Source organism: Pinus tabuliformis, chromosome J, assembly GCF_031772625.1.
Source record: "Pinus tabuliformis cultivar Carrire ecotype Pingquan chromosome J, CPIR1, whole genome shotgun sequence".
Taxonomy (NCBI): Eukaryota; Viridiplantae; Streptophyta; class Pinopsida; order Pinales; family Pinaceae; genus Pinus; species Pinus tabuliformis.
The window spans coordinates 670,745,048-670,761,679 of record NC_142295.1 but is presented as its reverse complement, the minus strand read 5'-3'; positions in this window follow the sequence as shown (position 1 = coordinate 670,761,679).

The window sequence follows — 16,632 nt, the reverse complement described above, 5'->3', positions numbered from 1 at the left end:
ATAAGTTAACTTTGACATTCCCATATTTGAGGGTCATATAGATGTAGATGTTGTAGATAAATGGTTAAATCTGCTAGAAGGATATTTTTCCATTCATGATTTTTCTAGTTTGGAAAATATCACTTTTACACTTCTCAAAGGAGCCCCCCACGTCAAGGATTGGTGCAAAACCTACTATGAGCAGAGGGATGAAAGTACAAACTCACTTTTTTTAGGCTCACCCACTTGGAACTCATTCCGAGATGCCATCAAGGAGCAGTACTACCCTGTCGAGAGCTATGAGGATAAATAAATAAAGTGGACAATGTTGCAACAGGGAAGGGACCAAGATGTGCCTAGGTTTACCAATGTTTTTCATACCCTTCACATGAAGTTGGGTATCAGTGATTCTGAGAAGCATTTGGTTCTAAAGTACTGCAACTACCTGCATAGGTACATCCAGGATGAGATGGAATTCCTAGACATCTCCTCGGTCAGCATGTCATACTTATATGTCATAAGGATCAAGAAAAAGTTTAAACAGAAGAAGCGAGACTTTGGATCTGCAAATCTGAAGCAAGGGAAAGGTGCCCCCAAAGTGCAAAACAAAGAACAAATCCAAGGCAGGGTGGCCCAGGAAAACCCACCAAAGCTACAAGAAAAGTAAAATGGCACGAAGTCGAAGAAGGACATGGGAAAGTGGTGTGAGTTCCATAAGAGCTCCACTCACAACACAAGTGAGTGTCGGGCCAACCAGTCATTGGTGGTCGAGCTAAAGGCTTTGGAATTCGATGCTTGTTTCGACTATAAGTGAGAGCTCGATGAGGTGAATGAAAAAGGGAAGTAGATTATCGATGCAGAGCCCAATGCCACCATTTCCATCACGAAGATCCAGAAGGAGGAAGCCGAAGATCAGAGGAGGAGAAGCACCTCTTCCACTCCTAGATGTGGGTAAAGGGTTCCCCGCTACAGTTCATTGTTGATAGAGGGAGCCAAAAGAACCTCATTTTGGTAGAGGTTGTGAAGCAGCTGGGCTTACCAACCATAGCACATCCACAACCATACACCACCAGGGGGCTTCACCAAGGATGGGATCTTCGCGTGAGCCAGCAGTGCCACCTTCCATACAACATAAAGCTCTTCATGGATGAGGTATTATGTAACATTGCTCCCCTTGATTTTTGTGATGTATTATTAGGCCAACCATACTTATGGAAGCGACATGCTATGTATGAGTCAAGGCCTTGTGTTGTTATTGTTACTTTGGGAAATAAGTTGTACAAGATACCGGAGGTAGCATCACCTACCACCATCTCTTTGGTTACTACAAAACAATGTAGTAAGCTCATTTCCAAAACTGGGAAATTTTTTTTCCTGATGATACACCCTAAGGGAAAGAAGAACATGGTGGCCACGACCTCCATACAGAGCCCCTCCACACAATAGAAAAAGATGGACAAGGTCATGGAGGAGTACGAGGAAAACTTCACCTCCCTAATAGGGGTGCCTCTGCACTATCAGGTCAAGCACTCTATCAATCTGACCCAAGGTGCACCACTTCCCAATGGACCAATCTATCACTACTCTATTCTGGAGAATGAAAAAATCAATAGGAAAATTCAGGAGCTGCTATAGAAAGGTCACATACATTCGAGTTCATCACCCTGTGGGAGCTTGATCGTGTTGGTATAGAAGAAGGATGGGACTTGGAGACTCTATATTAACTATCGGGTACTAAACAAGGTCACTGTCCAAAATAAGTACCCGATCCCATAGATTGATGACCATATGGACCAGCTGATCGGGGCAAAATATTTAAGCAAGATTGACTTGAAATAGGATATCATATAGTACCAATCAAACCCTCCAATGTGTGGAACACTGCCTTCAAAGCCAAGGAGGGCCTTTTCGAATGGTTGGTTATGCCTTTCGGGTTGATGAATTCTCCTGCAACCTTCATGAGGCCAATGGATGAAATCCTGTGGTTATTCACTAACTCATTTGTAGTGGTATACTTGGAAGATATCCTAATCTTCAGCCATAGTTGGGAAGAGCACCTCCACCACATCCAACAGGTTCTCCAAACACTATGGCAACACAAGCTATGTGCTAATTTGGAGAAATGCACCTTTGGCATTGTTGGGCCTCCAAAATGTCTTCAAAATGATATACACTTTCACATTTATCGCCACCATTTCACTCACATCTCACATATCCATAACCATATAACCTTTCATTAGCCACCATTTTCATAAATATATGGGTTAGGATCCTTATTTACCAAAGTTATTTATTTTATGTGTTTAAAGTGAATTTATGATTAAAAACTAGGAAATTAACATGGTTTCATGTATCTATATATGTGGCTTGAGTTTCATGACATGTGTAGGTCATTTGGAAGCTTCCAAGGCACCCTTATGTGGCCTCCAATGCTCAAATTCGAATTCCCTTCAAAGGAGATTTGGATATGTGTCCTATTTGGATTGTAACTCTATGAGGTGTCTCATCATTTCCTATTTGGATTAGAACTCTATGAGACACCTAGGGGATATGTGTCTCATTATGAGCTATTTGGTTGTAACTATATGAGATTTTAGTGGAACTTCATTAAATAGGGTAGCTTCTTATGTTTTTGTATAAATAGGAGAGCCTTTTCCTTTGAAAGACATGTGTAGAGTTGGGGAAATGCTCATGTTTTTAATATAGAATTTGGATTTGGCATCATGGTCATGAGTGATGTTCACTTTGATTTGGTTATGCTTGTATATGGAGCTTCTTCACTTTCCATCCTCATGCTTTTGGATTGGCCATCTATAATGTGTAAGATTTATTGTTTTTCATAGATTAAGATTTACTGCTTTCATAGATTAAGATTTATTTATTTCATATCTTTTCCTGTGTGAGAGGTTAAGAGTGATTGTTTTTATTTGATTTTAAGATCCTCATTTAATTTCATTAACTGATATTCCTAAAGATCATTCCTAGAAATTGATTTAATCATATTTCAATATTGAATGGTTGAATATTGAATACATGCAATTACCGAGTTATTTTCTGCACACTTTACTTGCTTTTCTAGGACATTAGAAGTTAATGTATAAATAGTTTCTTACACCTCATCTCAAGAAGGTAACACTTCATAATTGGATGTTGGAGTAACTAAGTATACATTAGTTTTTTTTTTATTTCATAGGTTAGTTGAATTTCATTTTTATTATTCGATTTCATGGATTAGATGAATTGGTTTTTTTGTTATTTTGTAATTAGATTGATCTAAACTGAAAGATAATTTCTAGCATATATAGTGCACGCATGCTTTGCAAGTTTTACGAAACCCCTGGGTTAACAAATGAAATGATAGGAAATTACTTTGCCCCAACATTTTGGTGCCATTGCCAGGGAAGTGTGCATAGAAACTAGCTTTTAGTCTAGAGTTCATTTTTACTCTTTTTTTATATGCGTGATTAAAGCATGTAGATGCATAAATCATTTAGCTGCATATCATTTTTTTTCGATACTAACCATTTGTGGAGAAAGGATATAGAATGCAACTCAAAGACTACATTGAGGAATGGTATCAAGAAGCAATTATGCCACAATATTCGTCAATTCTTCAAGAGATCTTTGAGGAAAATCGAAAGTTCAAGTCGATTTCGCATATCCTTACAAACAAACAGGTATATTTTTCAAGTTGGGATATGAGCATTTCAAAGATTCTAATCTGTAAATGGCTTCATTGGAAGCATGAATATACTATATATATATATATATATATATATATATATATATATATATAGTTTCTAGATAGGTAGGAAAAATAAAAATAAATTTTTATAGTTTTTAGGATAAACTTGATGTTTTGTGGTGCAGTAAGAACCACCCATCTACTAACCCTTTGTAGGAAAATTTGTAATAAAACAAATGGTTGAGAACAACAAGCACAAGTGAAGATTACATATGATAATTTAAGGTATGAGATCAAGTCTTTTCATTTTATTTTTTTTCATAATTTACAGAGGAATTGATTGATAAAATCTTGACTATGATAACAAAATAAACAAAATCTTAAGTATGCTCTCCTCCTGCACTTCGTGTGACTTGAAGGATCAGAAAAAGAAATTGTTTTGTTAGTAAATCATAAAAATTATTTAGCCACAGAATGCAATTCTGCAGCTAATTTCTATTTCATGATTTAATTCAATCCGATTCTGTTTTTCAAAAAATAAAACAAATCCAACTTCTTTGGTAGGTTCAGCCGACCAGATTGACTGGTTATGGTTTGTAGTGACCCTCAAAATGTTGTGTCCTGTTTAATAAGTTTTTGCAAATTAGCTACAGAACACAGCCTATTTTGTAGCTAACTATGTGTTCCGTAGCTACTTCCATGATTTAGCAGGTTACAGGCATCAAACGAAGAAACCAACCACTTGGGCATCTATAGAATCGTCTTGACATGGATTTTATCCTAGTCACCCAACCCAGATCAATAAAAGGCCAACTCAAAACCATAATCAAAGCCCTATTTTCAGGTTCTAGTACATTCACTTTAAAGCCTTAAATTCCTGAATTGAGAACCATTAATCATTTCTATAAAAAATTCACAATTTTAGAAATAAGAATCGAAGCTACAATAATCTGTTTGAATAATAACAGTCGAACCGTACGTTAGGGAGAAGCTAATCAAGATCTTCACAGTAGATCTACTAGACAGTGGTTTCGTGGCATCCATTCATGGCTTTGATGAATATTTTTTCCATGTGGACAGTCTTATCGACTTCGTCCCTAAAGATCTTGAGAGGCTTGAACTTCAATTCAACCTGCAACCAAGAATGTAACTGTTGTTTTCAGGATGAAAGTTTGACTCACATTCAAAGAAGAATCAACCATGTAGAGAATCATGGGCATGCGGAGCTTCAAGAGGTAGCAAATGAGTAATCCACAACGAAGGAGTTATGAAGGGGTTGGAAGAATGAAAATTTGTGCACTGACAGAAAATGTTTGAATTTGCAGACCTAGGCAAGAGTCGAGTTCAAATTAAATACCAATCTCAATGCATGTTTTATGATTTTCCGAGTATGGATAAGTTGTTTAAAAGTATGTTTTGTTGGAAACGGTTATGGGTTTAATAGCACATGTATATTTCATTTAGATTGTTGGGTAGAAAAATCACAGTCAATCTTTACCATCATTTCATTTTGAATTCCCAAAAATGAATTTTATTGCTAATCACCATTGCTAAAAGACGCAGAACTGAAAAAATGCCAAATTTTAAACACAAATTTGGGCCAAATGAAAATGAATTTAGGAAAACCGAGACATGGTTTTTTTCGGGAACATGGTGAATTAGATAACCCGAAAACGGTTTCCTCAATTTCAAAATGGTTTGAGAAATATGAGGTTCTTAGGGACCCTGTTTTGCTGACTGCATGAGGAAAAACAACTTTTTTTGCACAATTGCGGCCATATTCCGATTTCTCTGAGAAATATCCACCTAGATCCAATTTCCCTGGCTAAATTCCATCTTGAGATAGTTGGAGAAAACGATTTGAGTTTCGGTGCCCCAATCGCTTGTGCCAAGTCATCCACTATGTCACTAAGTGTGTGAGAAAAAAATGGATTTTGAATTTAATGCACAGAGACAATAGTGCAGCCATGCAAATCCAATTTTGAATGCTATGGTTGTTTGAGGAAACATGATTCTGATTGTTTGTCATTAAAACCCATGAATTTGCTGCCACATAAGGAATACGTGTGTAAAATATTGCGAAAGGAATGCCCGAAGCAGGAGTGCAGAGCAGATACATTTATGGCGAACCATTTTGACCATAATTATTGTGGAAAGAGTGGTCTGACTTACGTCTACAAGATGATTGGTGAAGAGTAATTTATCCTTTTGGTTATGCTACCACCGATGGCGTATTGGTCATTAGATTTTCTTTTTAAGATGAGACAAGTCTAAATGTTTTTGGTGTTGGTTTAAATTAGTTTGATATTAGGAACATTCAATTTCCTTTATTGGCATAAGTATTGGTCTATTTATTTCAACCACTGATATGGAACATTATAAAAGGTTTTTGAAAATAAATAAATAAATTAATTAATAAATTTTGTTAATAAGAGGCATCACAATTATCATTAGATTTTGGCTCCAGTAAAACATAACATTGTTTCTTGCTTTTTGAATTCATTTTTGGTTATTTACTGACTTGAGTTATTTGTTTGGGATTTTAGCTACGGAAACTGTGCACATTCTGCAACTGATTACATTCTGCAACTGATTACATTCTACAGCTGACTCCATTCTGCAGCTGAACAACGATTCTGTAGCTATGCATTTAACTCAATGAATTATTTGTCAAATAATGAATTCTAACTAGAAATTGATGATCAACATGTAATTTCATCTGCTTACATGATCTTTCAATATAACATCATGTTTCCATGTCACATTTCACATGACAATTTTTATTGTTTCATAAAAATTTCAACATAGTCTAGCTTTCTCATATGACATCAGAATTCAATGATTCAAGCATTGTTGAAAAGATCTTGACGAGATCTACAAAATGAGGAAGCTATTATCAGATTTTGAAACAGTAAAAAAATGAAAAAATTGCTGAAAAGAAACAATAGGTAACTTGAGGCACTACTTTTGACACAGGTATAAACTCTTTTGGTTTTCTTTCATGAACTTGTTTCATAGTACCGATTCTTATTTTTAATGTAAATGTCATTAACAGAGAAATTGTTCACCTCTCTATTTTGATAAATTAACAATCCATTAGAGAAGAAGTACTAGTTTTTTTGCAGTTTCCAGGAGGAAGAAAAAATGACCATAAGCAAATAGTGCCTCTCAAAGACCACATTTATTTCACAAGAAAATGATCAGAGAAGCAATAGAGATGAAACATCAATGCATGAGCACATGCTAATGCATATCAGATCCATAAGTTGTAATCCTTTCAGATTTCAGTGATTCCATTGCATCCATACTCCTTCAGTCAATAAAACCTTCATCTCATTTCCTTTGCAGTCGCATTTCATTTCACTTGGCTAGTCAATAAGATTCTCATCTCATATTTTCATGCCTTGATTTCACTAATTCATAACCCATTCTCATAAAGAAATTCAGCTCGCTTACACGTTGATTTGTCCTTTTACTTTCCATTCACTTGTCATTTTCCTTTCCGTTAAATAAACCTTGATCCACTACAAAATTTTCCATTGATAGTCCTTCAAAATCATTGTTTCATGCTTGCGTTAGATGATGGAGGACTCCTTAAGGCCTTCCTTCTAACAAGCCTTGGCCTATCGAAATCAACACATTATCTAGGTCCAAGGCTAGAGTCTTCATTAGTACCTTGAGGCTTGTATTTCTTAATGACAGGCTCTCTTGCCAACAATCATGGGAATACATCAATGTCCCTTGATCATTGGATCTTGCAAGCGGCTCGACATCGGCTCATTTATTCGCCATTTGCAGGATGTACTTAGGTACCTTGGCATTCATTAACATTAATGGAGAGTTTGTCTCGCATTGGTTAACAATATTCATCAATAGTTGGTAATCCAATGACCTCTCTTCATGATCGACACTGACACATTTATTCGCATGACTAGAGTTGTACCACTGGTATCATAGTGATTGAAGACTATATCATTTCAACGTTTTGTAGTAGATACAACAGATTTAGCAGCAGAAAGAAAGAATCCACTTCACAACCTCGTCCACCATCTATGCAACCAAGAAGCAGATGAGTTCTACATCTCATTCTATGATCTAGAAGCAGCCACACTCTTCAATTTTCATAACTCATGCACATCGAAGGTAAGTGAAGGTATGTGGTTTTCTAATTTTTAGTCATGCAATTCCTTAAATTACTAAAATTGTAACTTTGGGAAATTCCTCACTTCCTCTTTCACATTGTCATATCTTTAGTTGGGGGGAAGGGACATCATTTCATATTCATATATCATACACCATCACACATTTTCATTCCATCCTAACATACTTGTCCTAATCAATTATGATTTCATTATGGTTCAAAAAGTTATATGATTTGCAAATAATGTCTAAATTGAGAGCACACTAAATAGCTGATTTTAAAGATGCATTCTTAAATATGTTCAATGAATCTTGTTGCAACAAAAAGAAACAAGGTATTGAAACACAAGAACCAATACCAATTAGAATTTGGTTGAAACACAAGAACCAACCAAACATGTTGCAATTCAATGTATGACAAGGAATACTTTGCAAAATAAATAAAATTGTCAAATGCAAAGTTAAGGACATATGATATAAGCCAAGCTCATTCAAAAGCAATGACGTTGCAAGCAAATCAAAGGAATTAACGCAATATTTACATGAGGACATGCAATTTCTCTAGTTGTGGGGTATGTTGGGCCTCCAAAATGTCTTCAAAATGACATCCACTTTCACCTTTATCGCCACCATTTCACTCACATCTCACATCTCATAACCATATAACCTTTCATTAGCCACCATTTTCATAAATATATGGGTTAGGATCCTTATTTACCAAAGTTATTTATTTTATGTGTTTAAAGTGAATTTATGATTAAAAACTAGGAAATTAACATGGTTTCATGTACCTATATATGTGGCTTGAGTTTCATGACATGTGTAGGTCATTTGGAAGCTTCCAAGGCACTCTTATGTGGCCTCCAATGCTCAAATTCGAATTCCCTTCAAAGGAGATTTAGATATGTGTCCTATTTGGATTGTAACTCTATGAGGTGTCTCATCATTTCCTATTTGGATTAGAACTCTATGAGACACTTAGGGGATATTTGTCTCATTATAAGCTATTTGGTTGTAACTATATGATATTTTAGTGGAACTTCATTAAATAGGGTAGCTTCTTATGTTTTTTCATAAATAGGAGAGCCTTTTCCTTTGAAAGACATGTGTAAAGTTGGGGAAATGCTCATGTTTTGAATACAGAATTTGGATTTGGTACCATGCTCATGAATGATGTTCACTTTTATTTGGTTATGCTTGTATATGGAGCTTCTTCACTTTCCATCCTCATGCTTTTGGATTGGCCATATATAATGTGTGAGATTTATTGTTTTTTATAGATTAAGATTTATTGCTTTCATAGATTAACATTCATTTCTTTCATATCTTTTCCTGTGCGAGAGGTTAAGAGTGATTTTTTTAATTTGCTTTTAAGATCCTCATTTAATTGCATTAACTGATATTCCTAAAGATCATTTCCAGAAATTGATTTAATCATTCAATATTGAATGGCTGAATATTGAATACATGCAATTACTGAATTATTTTCTACAAAATTTACTTGCTTTTCTAGGACATTAGAAGTTAATGTATAAATAGTTGCTTACACCTCATCTAAAGAAGGTAACACTTCATAATTGGATGATGGAGTAACGAAGCATACATTAGCTGTTTTTTATTTCATAGGTTAGTTGAATTTCATTTTTATTATTCGATTTCATAGATTAGATGAATTGGATTTTTTGTTATTTTGTAGTTATATTGATCTAAACTGAAAGATAATTTCTAGCATATATAGTGCACGCACGCTTCACAAATTTTACGAAACCCCCGAGTTGAAAAATTAACTGATAGGCAATTACTTTGCCCCAACTGGCATGACCCAAGTTCAGTATCTAGGATACATTATTGATGAATGGACGATGCATGTGGATCAAACCAAGATCCAAGTCATTCGGGACTGGCCAGCTCCAACCACTCTGATAGAGCTACGCAGCTTTTTGGGTCTTGCCAATTTTTACTGCATGTTCCTGTTGGGATTCTCTCATATCACTTGGACCTTGAGTCAAGTCGCCAAGGGAGGAGTGAAAGTAAAATTATTTTGGTCTAAATCTCAACAGAAGGCATTCACAGAGTTGAAACATCACCTCTACTCTGCACCAATGCTCACATTACCAGACTTACAACAACCATTGGAGATCGAGACATGAATATGACTATGCTATTGGGGTAGTCCTTACTCACAAGGGCATCTAGTGGCATATCACACTGAGACACTTTTAGACACAGTCTGAAAGTATACCACTTATGACAAAGAGATGTATTCTATTATGCAGGCCTACTGACAATGGAAGCATTACATTTTGGGGAAGGAAATAGTCATCCACACAGACCATCGACCCCTGCAGTTCATACAGACACAAGGGAAGTTGCAGAATCATCACCATCAGAAATGGTGGACATACCTGCAACAGTTCCATTTGAATATCAAGTATAAGAAGGGAAACACCAATAATGTTGCAGATTGCCTCAACCGACCACTGATCACGGTGTTAACCACCATTCTCAACTCTTGTGGGCACAAGACTTTGGATTGGCCACTTCTCTACAAAAGTGACCCAAAATTCGGCCACACATACTAGACGCTCTTGTAGGGTTCCAAATTTTCACCTCCAGGATGCCCTATTATGCCACCTGGGACACCTTTGTGTTCCTTCAAGCGAGCGTGGCAAGATGATTTGGGAAACACACTACAGTCAAGCCACTAGCCATTTTGGGGTCAAGAAAATGGTGACAATACTACAAAAGTATTTCTATTTACCGAATATTCGACAGGATGTCGAGAGGTACATCAGATCCTGCACTGCCTGTGCCATTTCCAAACTGACCATCAAGAAGAAAGGCATATATACTCTGCTACCTACCCCTATTCAACCTTTGGAATCCATCTCCATGGATTACATGTTGGGCCTTCATTCTACTAAGCATGTCAATGACTGTTTTTTAGTGGTCATCGACAGATTCTTGAAGATGGCCATTACGACTTCCTTCAAGAAGAATATTACAATGGAAGCCATTGCTAAACTCTTCTTTGAATGAGTGTGGGTACACTTTGGGATCTCATAGTCTATCATCTCAGATTGGGACAACAGGTTCCTTAGTACATTTTGTTCTAGTATTTGGTCGATGTTGGACACCAAGCTCACTAAGTCCACAACTTTCCATCCCCAAACTAATGGCCAGACAGAGGTCGTCAACAGGATGATCATACACATTATGTGCATGTACAACTCAAAGAATCTACGCACATGGGATGAGAGCCTCCCCTATGTCTATCATAGCTATAACCGGGCTCTTCAAAACTTGACTGGCCATAACCCTTTTCAAGTGGCCTTGGGATTCCAGCCACTATGTCCCATTGATGTGGCCATTCCATTTGCAGCTACTTAGGCAGATGTGGCTCATGTCCAGTCTAAAACTGATAAGGCAAACAACTTCATTGAGCACATCTAACATATCCGCTAGTAGTTCCATGACATTCTGGAGAAATAAAATGCCAAGTACAAGCAACGACATGATCAACATCAGGTGCCACACAAGTTTCAGGTGGGAAAAAAATTTTGGTTGCATTTGCAAAAGGAGCACTTTACCGGAGCTTATCAGAACCTCAGACCACTTTGATATGGTCCTTACACCATTACCAAGGTTTTCGGGGGCAATGCATTTGATCTCAGCATTCCCTGATTCCTTGGCCTGCACCCAGTGTTCAATGTGGACCGCTTTCAACCATACTTCCCACCATTGCTAGACACATCAAACATTGTAGAACAACTCACACCTGGAGTTAAATCCAGATTGCATGGAACAAGCCACAATTGATAGGATCATGGACATGTAGATCAAGCACACCCACTAGAAGAAGATCCAACTGTATTGAGTTTTCAAAGCAGGCCAACTCCTTCACTAGGGCAAGTGGCTCACGAGGGACCAAGTTCAGTAGACGTTTCCTCATCTCATGGAGGAACTCAACGCAATGGAGACCATTGCTTCCTAAGGGGGGAGGAATGATCTAGGTGGATATTGTTGGCCACCCACCAATTTCACTTGGACCCCCACCATTTTTTGTTTCAGTTTTTCATTTTCCTTAATTGTAGAAAATTTTACTATTTTTAGTAGTTTTTCGGGTCCTAAACTTCCAGAGCCATTTTGAGGCCCTAAATGACATTTTTTTGGCAATCTACCACCAACAATTTTCTATCTAAAATCAAAATTTCCATCGTATTCCTCAGAGAGATATTTCCAACAGGGTATCATGCGCATCAAACAAAGATAATATGACCAAGTCACAACCCCAGGAAGTTGGATGTCCAACTAACCCCAACGGGGCCCATAAACTCTTGGTGTTACATCTCCTCGGGTTAGGGTTTTGGTTGTTTAGGGTTTTCTCTTATTGTTCAACAATAAAAAGGCCCTTAAGCCTCATTGTAACATAGTTTAGAGGCATGTAGCCATGACATCTCTTCTCAGAGGTAAGCTACCATCGCCCGAGCTAGTCTTATTTCCATTATGTTTGTAACCATATTTCAGTATTTGATATTAATGAAATGAAGTGTTATTTCTACTACATCTTTGTATTTATGGTTATATCTATAATTTATTTCATTCCTGTTTAAATATGGATCACATGACTGCCCAATTTTTGAATACAGTGCAAGGTAGGCAGTCCAGGGAGCAGCTAAGCATGTCTTCATAGTTTTTGGGAATAGTGCAGCCTGAGGTCTCGGTGCAGTGAAAATTTCTGACAGACTAGAGGGAGGCTTGATGAGAAGAGAGAAGGTCTTTCTTGTGGATAGAAAGATGTGTCACAACCACCCAACACACATGCTTACCTCTTCAATGACTATTACTTGTCAACAATCCTCGGAAGCCCCTTGTGAGTGTGTGTTCATCTGCACCAAGTTTCTTAGCAAGTCCGAGGAAGGACTGGAGCTTTTTACCTGGAAAACAACTTGCCAAGTAAGATTGTTCCACCCATTCAATGATTGGATCATTAAATCTATGATGGTTGTTACACAGTAATTTGTCACCGTCCCTGTTACCCCTCTCCTGCACACTGGAGGACTCATTCCGGGACCTGTGAGAAGTGACATGACCTAAAACCACTTGCATCATATTCCCCTAAGTATGAACTTCATATGCCCTAAAGACATCTCCTGCAGAATACCCATGAAAACGGCTCTTTTTGCATTAGCGCGGGTCCACAGTGTACTGCCCGCGCCAATGGGGGAAATCCCCTAAAGAGGGCGCGCCATTGGCGCTCTGTCTCAGAGTCGCACTCGCGCCAACCGAATTGAGTAAAGTTTTTAACAAACAAGCTTTCGAAGGTTCTCCTTAACCCATTCACCAACTGAATCTATGTTGAGCTAGGATGGTTTGGCTTCGAATCTCCATAGAAGGGAAGTGGTTTTCCACCTTTCATGGAAGTTTCCAAGTGATAAAGCCAATCCCATGAATAATGTGGTTGATCCTATCTCTTTCCTCTCTGTCTATAAAAGCTTGTCTCTACGCCTTGAGCAAGCTAGTTCCAACATAGTGATAGAGAATACCAGGAGTTCAAGAGTTTGAAGCTGCAAGAGCCTTCTTTGCACCCATAAGGCCAAATCTAAGTGAGAAGATTCTTGTCACCCAAGAGAGAGAGGCTTGTTTCCCATCCCAACAAGCTTTGCAAGACTTGTGTAGCTAACTACCCAGCCAAAGGAGGATTTGACGTCAGAACTATGGTTGTATTCTTCTTTGTTATTTATCAATAATAGATGACTATCATTATGGTTCCACTCTCATTGTCCTATGATTGATGTTGAGTTATATCTTTTCTGACTAATATATAATTGCATCTATTGGATTTTATGCTTGTATTTGTGTTGTTCTTTGCATGTGCAGGTGTCCAATCACAGAGATCGTGGGGATCGTGACCGGCCGAAGCAAAGGAACGAGAGCGACGTCTCTTCTACGAACATTAGCGTTGGAATCCAAGTAGGTTCTCATCATCCACTTTTAATTTGCAATTAGGAACTTGCGTGATAGAATTGTTTGATTGTTGCTAGACCCGATCTGGGCTAGTAGGGATCGTCTCTGTCCGCAGAGAGGATTTACCTCCACAACAATTTGGCGACTCCACTGGGGAGGTAAATCCTCTCTGCAAATAGAGATGATCCCTACTAGCCCAGACCGGGTCTAGCAACAATAAAACAATGTTATCACGCAAGTTCCTAATTGCAAATTAAAAGTGGATTATGAGAACCTACTTGGATTCCAACGCTAATGTTCGTAGAAGAGATGTTGCTCTTGTTCCCTTGCTTCGGCCGGTCAAGATCCCCACGATCTCCGTGATTGGACACCTGCACATGCAAGGAACAACACAAATACAAGCATAAAATCCAATAGATGCAATTATATATCAGTCAGAAAAGATATAACTCAACATCAATCATAGGACAATGAGAGTGGAACGATAATGATAGTCATCTATTATTGATAAATAACAAAGAAGAATACAATCATAGTTCTGATGTCAAATCCTCCTTTGGCTGGGTAGTCAGCTACACAAGTCTTGCAAAGCTTGTTGGGATGGGAAACAAACCTCTCTCTCTTGGGTGACAAGAATCTCCTCACTTAGATTTGGCCTTATGGGTGCAAAGAAGGTTCTTGTAGCTTCAAACTCTTGAACTCCTGGTATTCTCTATCACTATGCTGGAACTAGCTTGCTCAAGGCATAGAGACAAGCTTTTATAGATAGAGAGGAAAGAGATAGGATCAACCACATTATTCATGGGATTGGCTTTATCACTTGGAAACTTCCATGAAAGGTGGCAAACCACTTCCCTTCTATGGAGATTTGAAGCCAAACCATCCTAGCTCAACATAGATTCAGTTGGTGAATGGGTTAAGGAGAACCTTCGGAAGCTTGTTTGTTAAAAACTTTACTCAATTCGGTTGGCGCGAGTGCGACTCTGAGACAGAGCGCCAATGGCGTGCCCTCTTTAGGGGATTTCCCCCATTGGCGCGGGCAGTACACTGTGGATCCGCGCTAATGAAAAAAGAGTTGTTTTCATGGGTATTCTGCAGGAGATGTCTTTAGGGCATATGAAGTTCATACTTAGAGGAATATGATGCAAGTGGTTTCAGGTCATGTCACTTCTCACAGGTCCCGGAATGAGTCCTCCAGTGTGTGAGAGAGGGGTAACAGGGGTGGTGACAAATGGTGACAAATTACTGTGTAACAGATGCCCCCTAAAGCATGAGGCTCGAGGGAGAGAGAGGGGTGAAATTCTTTACAAGAACATGCGTAACTAAAAACACTGCCGCCGGAGAACCTACGTAAAGAAGTACAACTGATATCTCAAGTACATGATATATGTGGTATGGGCGCAGCCATCCATAACAGAGTACATAATAATCTGGATCCAAGGTATGGGCGCAGACATCCAGTGAGGATTGATGAATAGACTCAGGCATGGTCACAGCCATCCAGTGAATGAGTCATGTAATGATCATAATAAGCCACAAATCGCAGCCTGGATTCCAACAAACAAAATCCAGGGTCTTGCGCTCGATCTCGAACCGAACAAAGTACAAGTTCAAGCATGTGAATACATGAGTTGGAGTCGAACATGCATGAACATCGTCTGATTACCAGTCAATAGTGAAAACTGTTAACAGACGCGAGAGGTACCACCAATAATGACAATGGCCCTCAAGGTACTATAGGTACAATCTACGGGGTGCGAATGAGTGAGCTGGCGTCGAACACCCGTAGAATCATTCGATCGGAGGCCAATGATGAAAACCTCTCGTCGAACATGAAGAACCTGCCATTGAGGCATGCAGGCTCCAAGGCACCGGAAGGGAGTCTCTAGATCGGCTTCGGGGATAATGAGCTGAAGTCGACAAGAAGTGACCTTGATCAAAGGTGGACCATAATGTTTCCCACATCATTGACACGAGACAGAGGAAGAATGTTGTGGTGAATCAGAATTATGTGAGGTATCAGAGGGAGGTTGTAATTCTGCAGAGGTCAACTTCTCTTGAACATATCGGCGGCACGACAGTGGACTTGGCAATATTTGACATAAATTAGCAGAGGTCATGGTGACAAGGCAATGAGCAGATGAGAGGTCAAATAGGATAACCCAAACCCACGGAGGCTAGTGTAAAACAAGATGAGATGTTCCCACCCAGACACGAATGCAGACTAGTGCCATGTTCAAGAGCGACATACTGCCGACGCGACAATAATTATGCGTCCATTTTCCCCACCATTTCTGGCGAGTACCCCGATTATTTTTTGATGACAAGCTTGACGGGGATAGCATATGCTTGTAAGGTGTCATTACGACAGAATCTGATGTCATTAAGTTTTAACGAGCCTGACAAGGGAAGAACTCGGCGTCTTTTCCTGTTTAGAGAGTCTGAAAAGACAGCAGAAAAGAAAACTCCAGGGGGGTCCTTTTTCGTAAAGTTGTGTCTCCCGAGCCCAAAAAAGTATAAAAAATGCTCGAAAGAACCGCCCGATCATTACGATTGAGGAGTACTTTTCATATGTAGTGACATCGACCTGAAAAAGTAAAAAAGCGATCGATATCACGTCGTTTCGTGACCATTAACGAACTTGAAACGACAAGGGTCCGATGATCTTTTCATTTTTTACACGGTCGGAAAAGAGTTTAAAGATGACCGCCTCTTATTTACGTTTAACGAGTCAAGAGGGATAACTCGGCGATATTTTCATGTTTAGCGAGTCAGAAAAGAGCTGAAAGATGACTCCACAGTGACTTTTTCATGTATTTACCGAGTCTGAAAAAGTATAAAATACAACTTGTTTCACCATC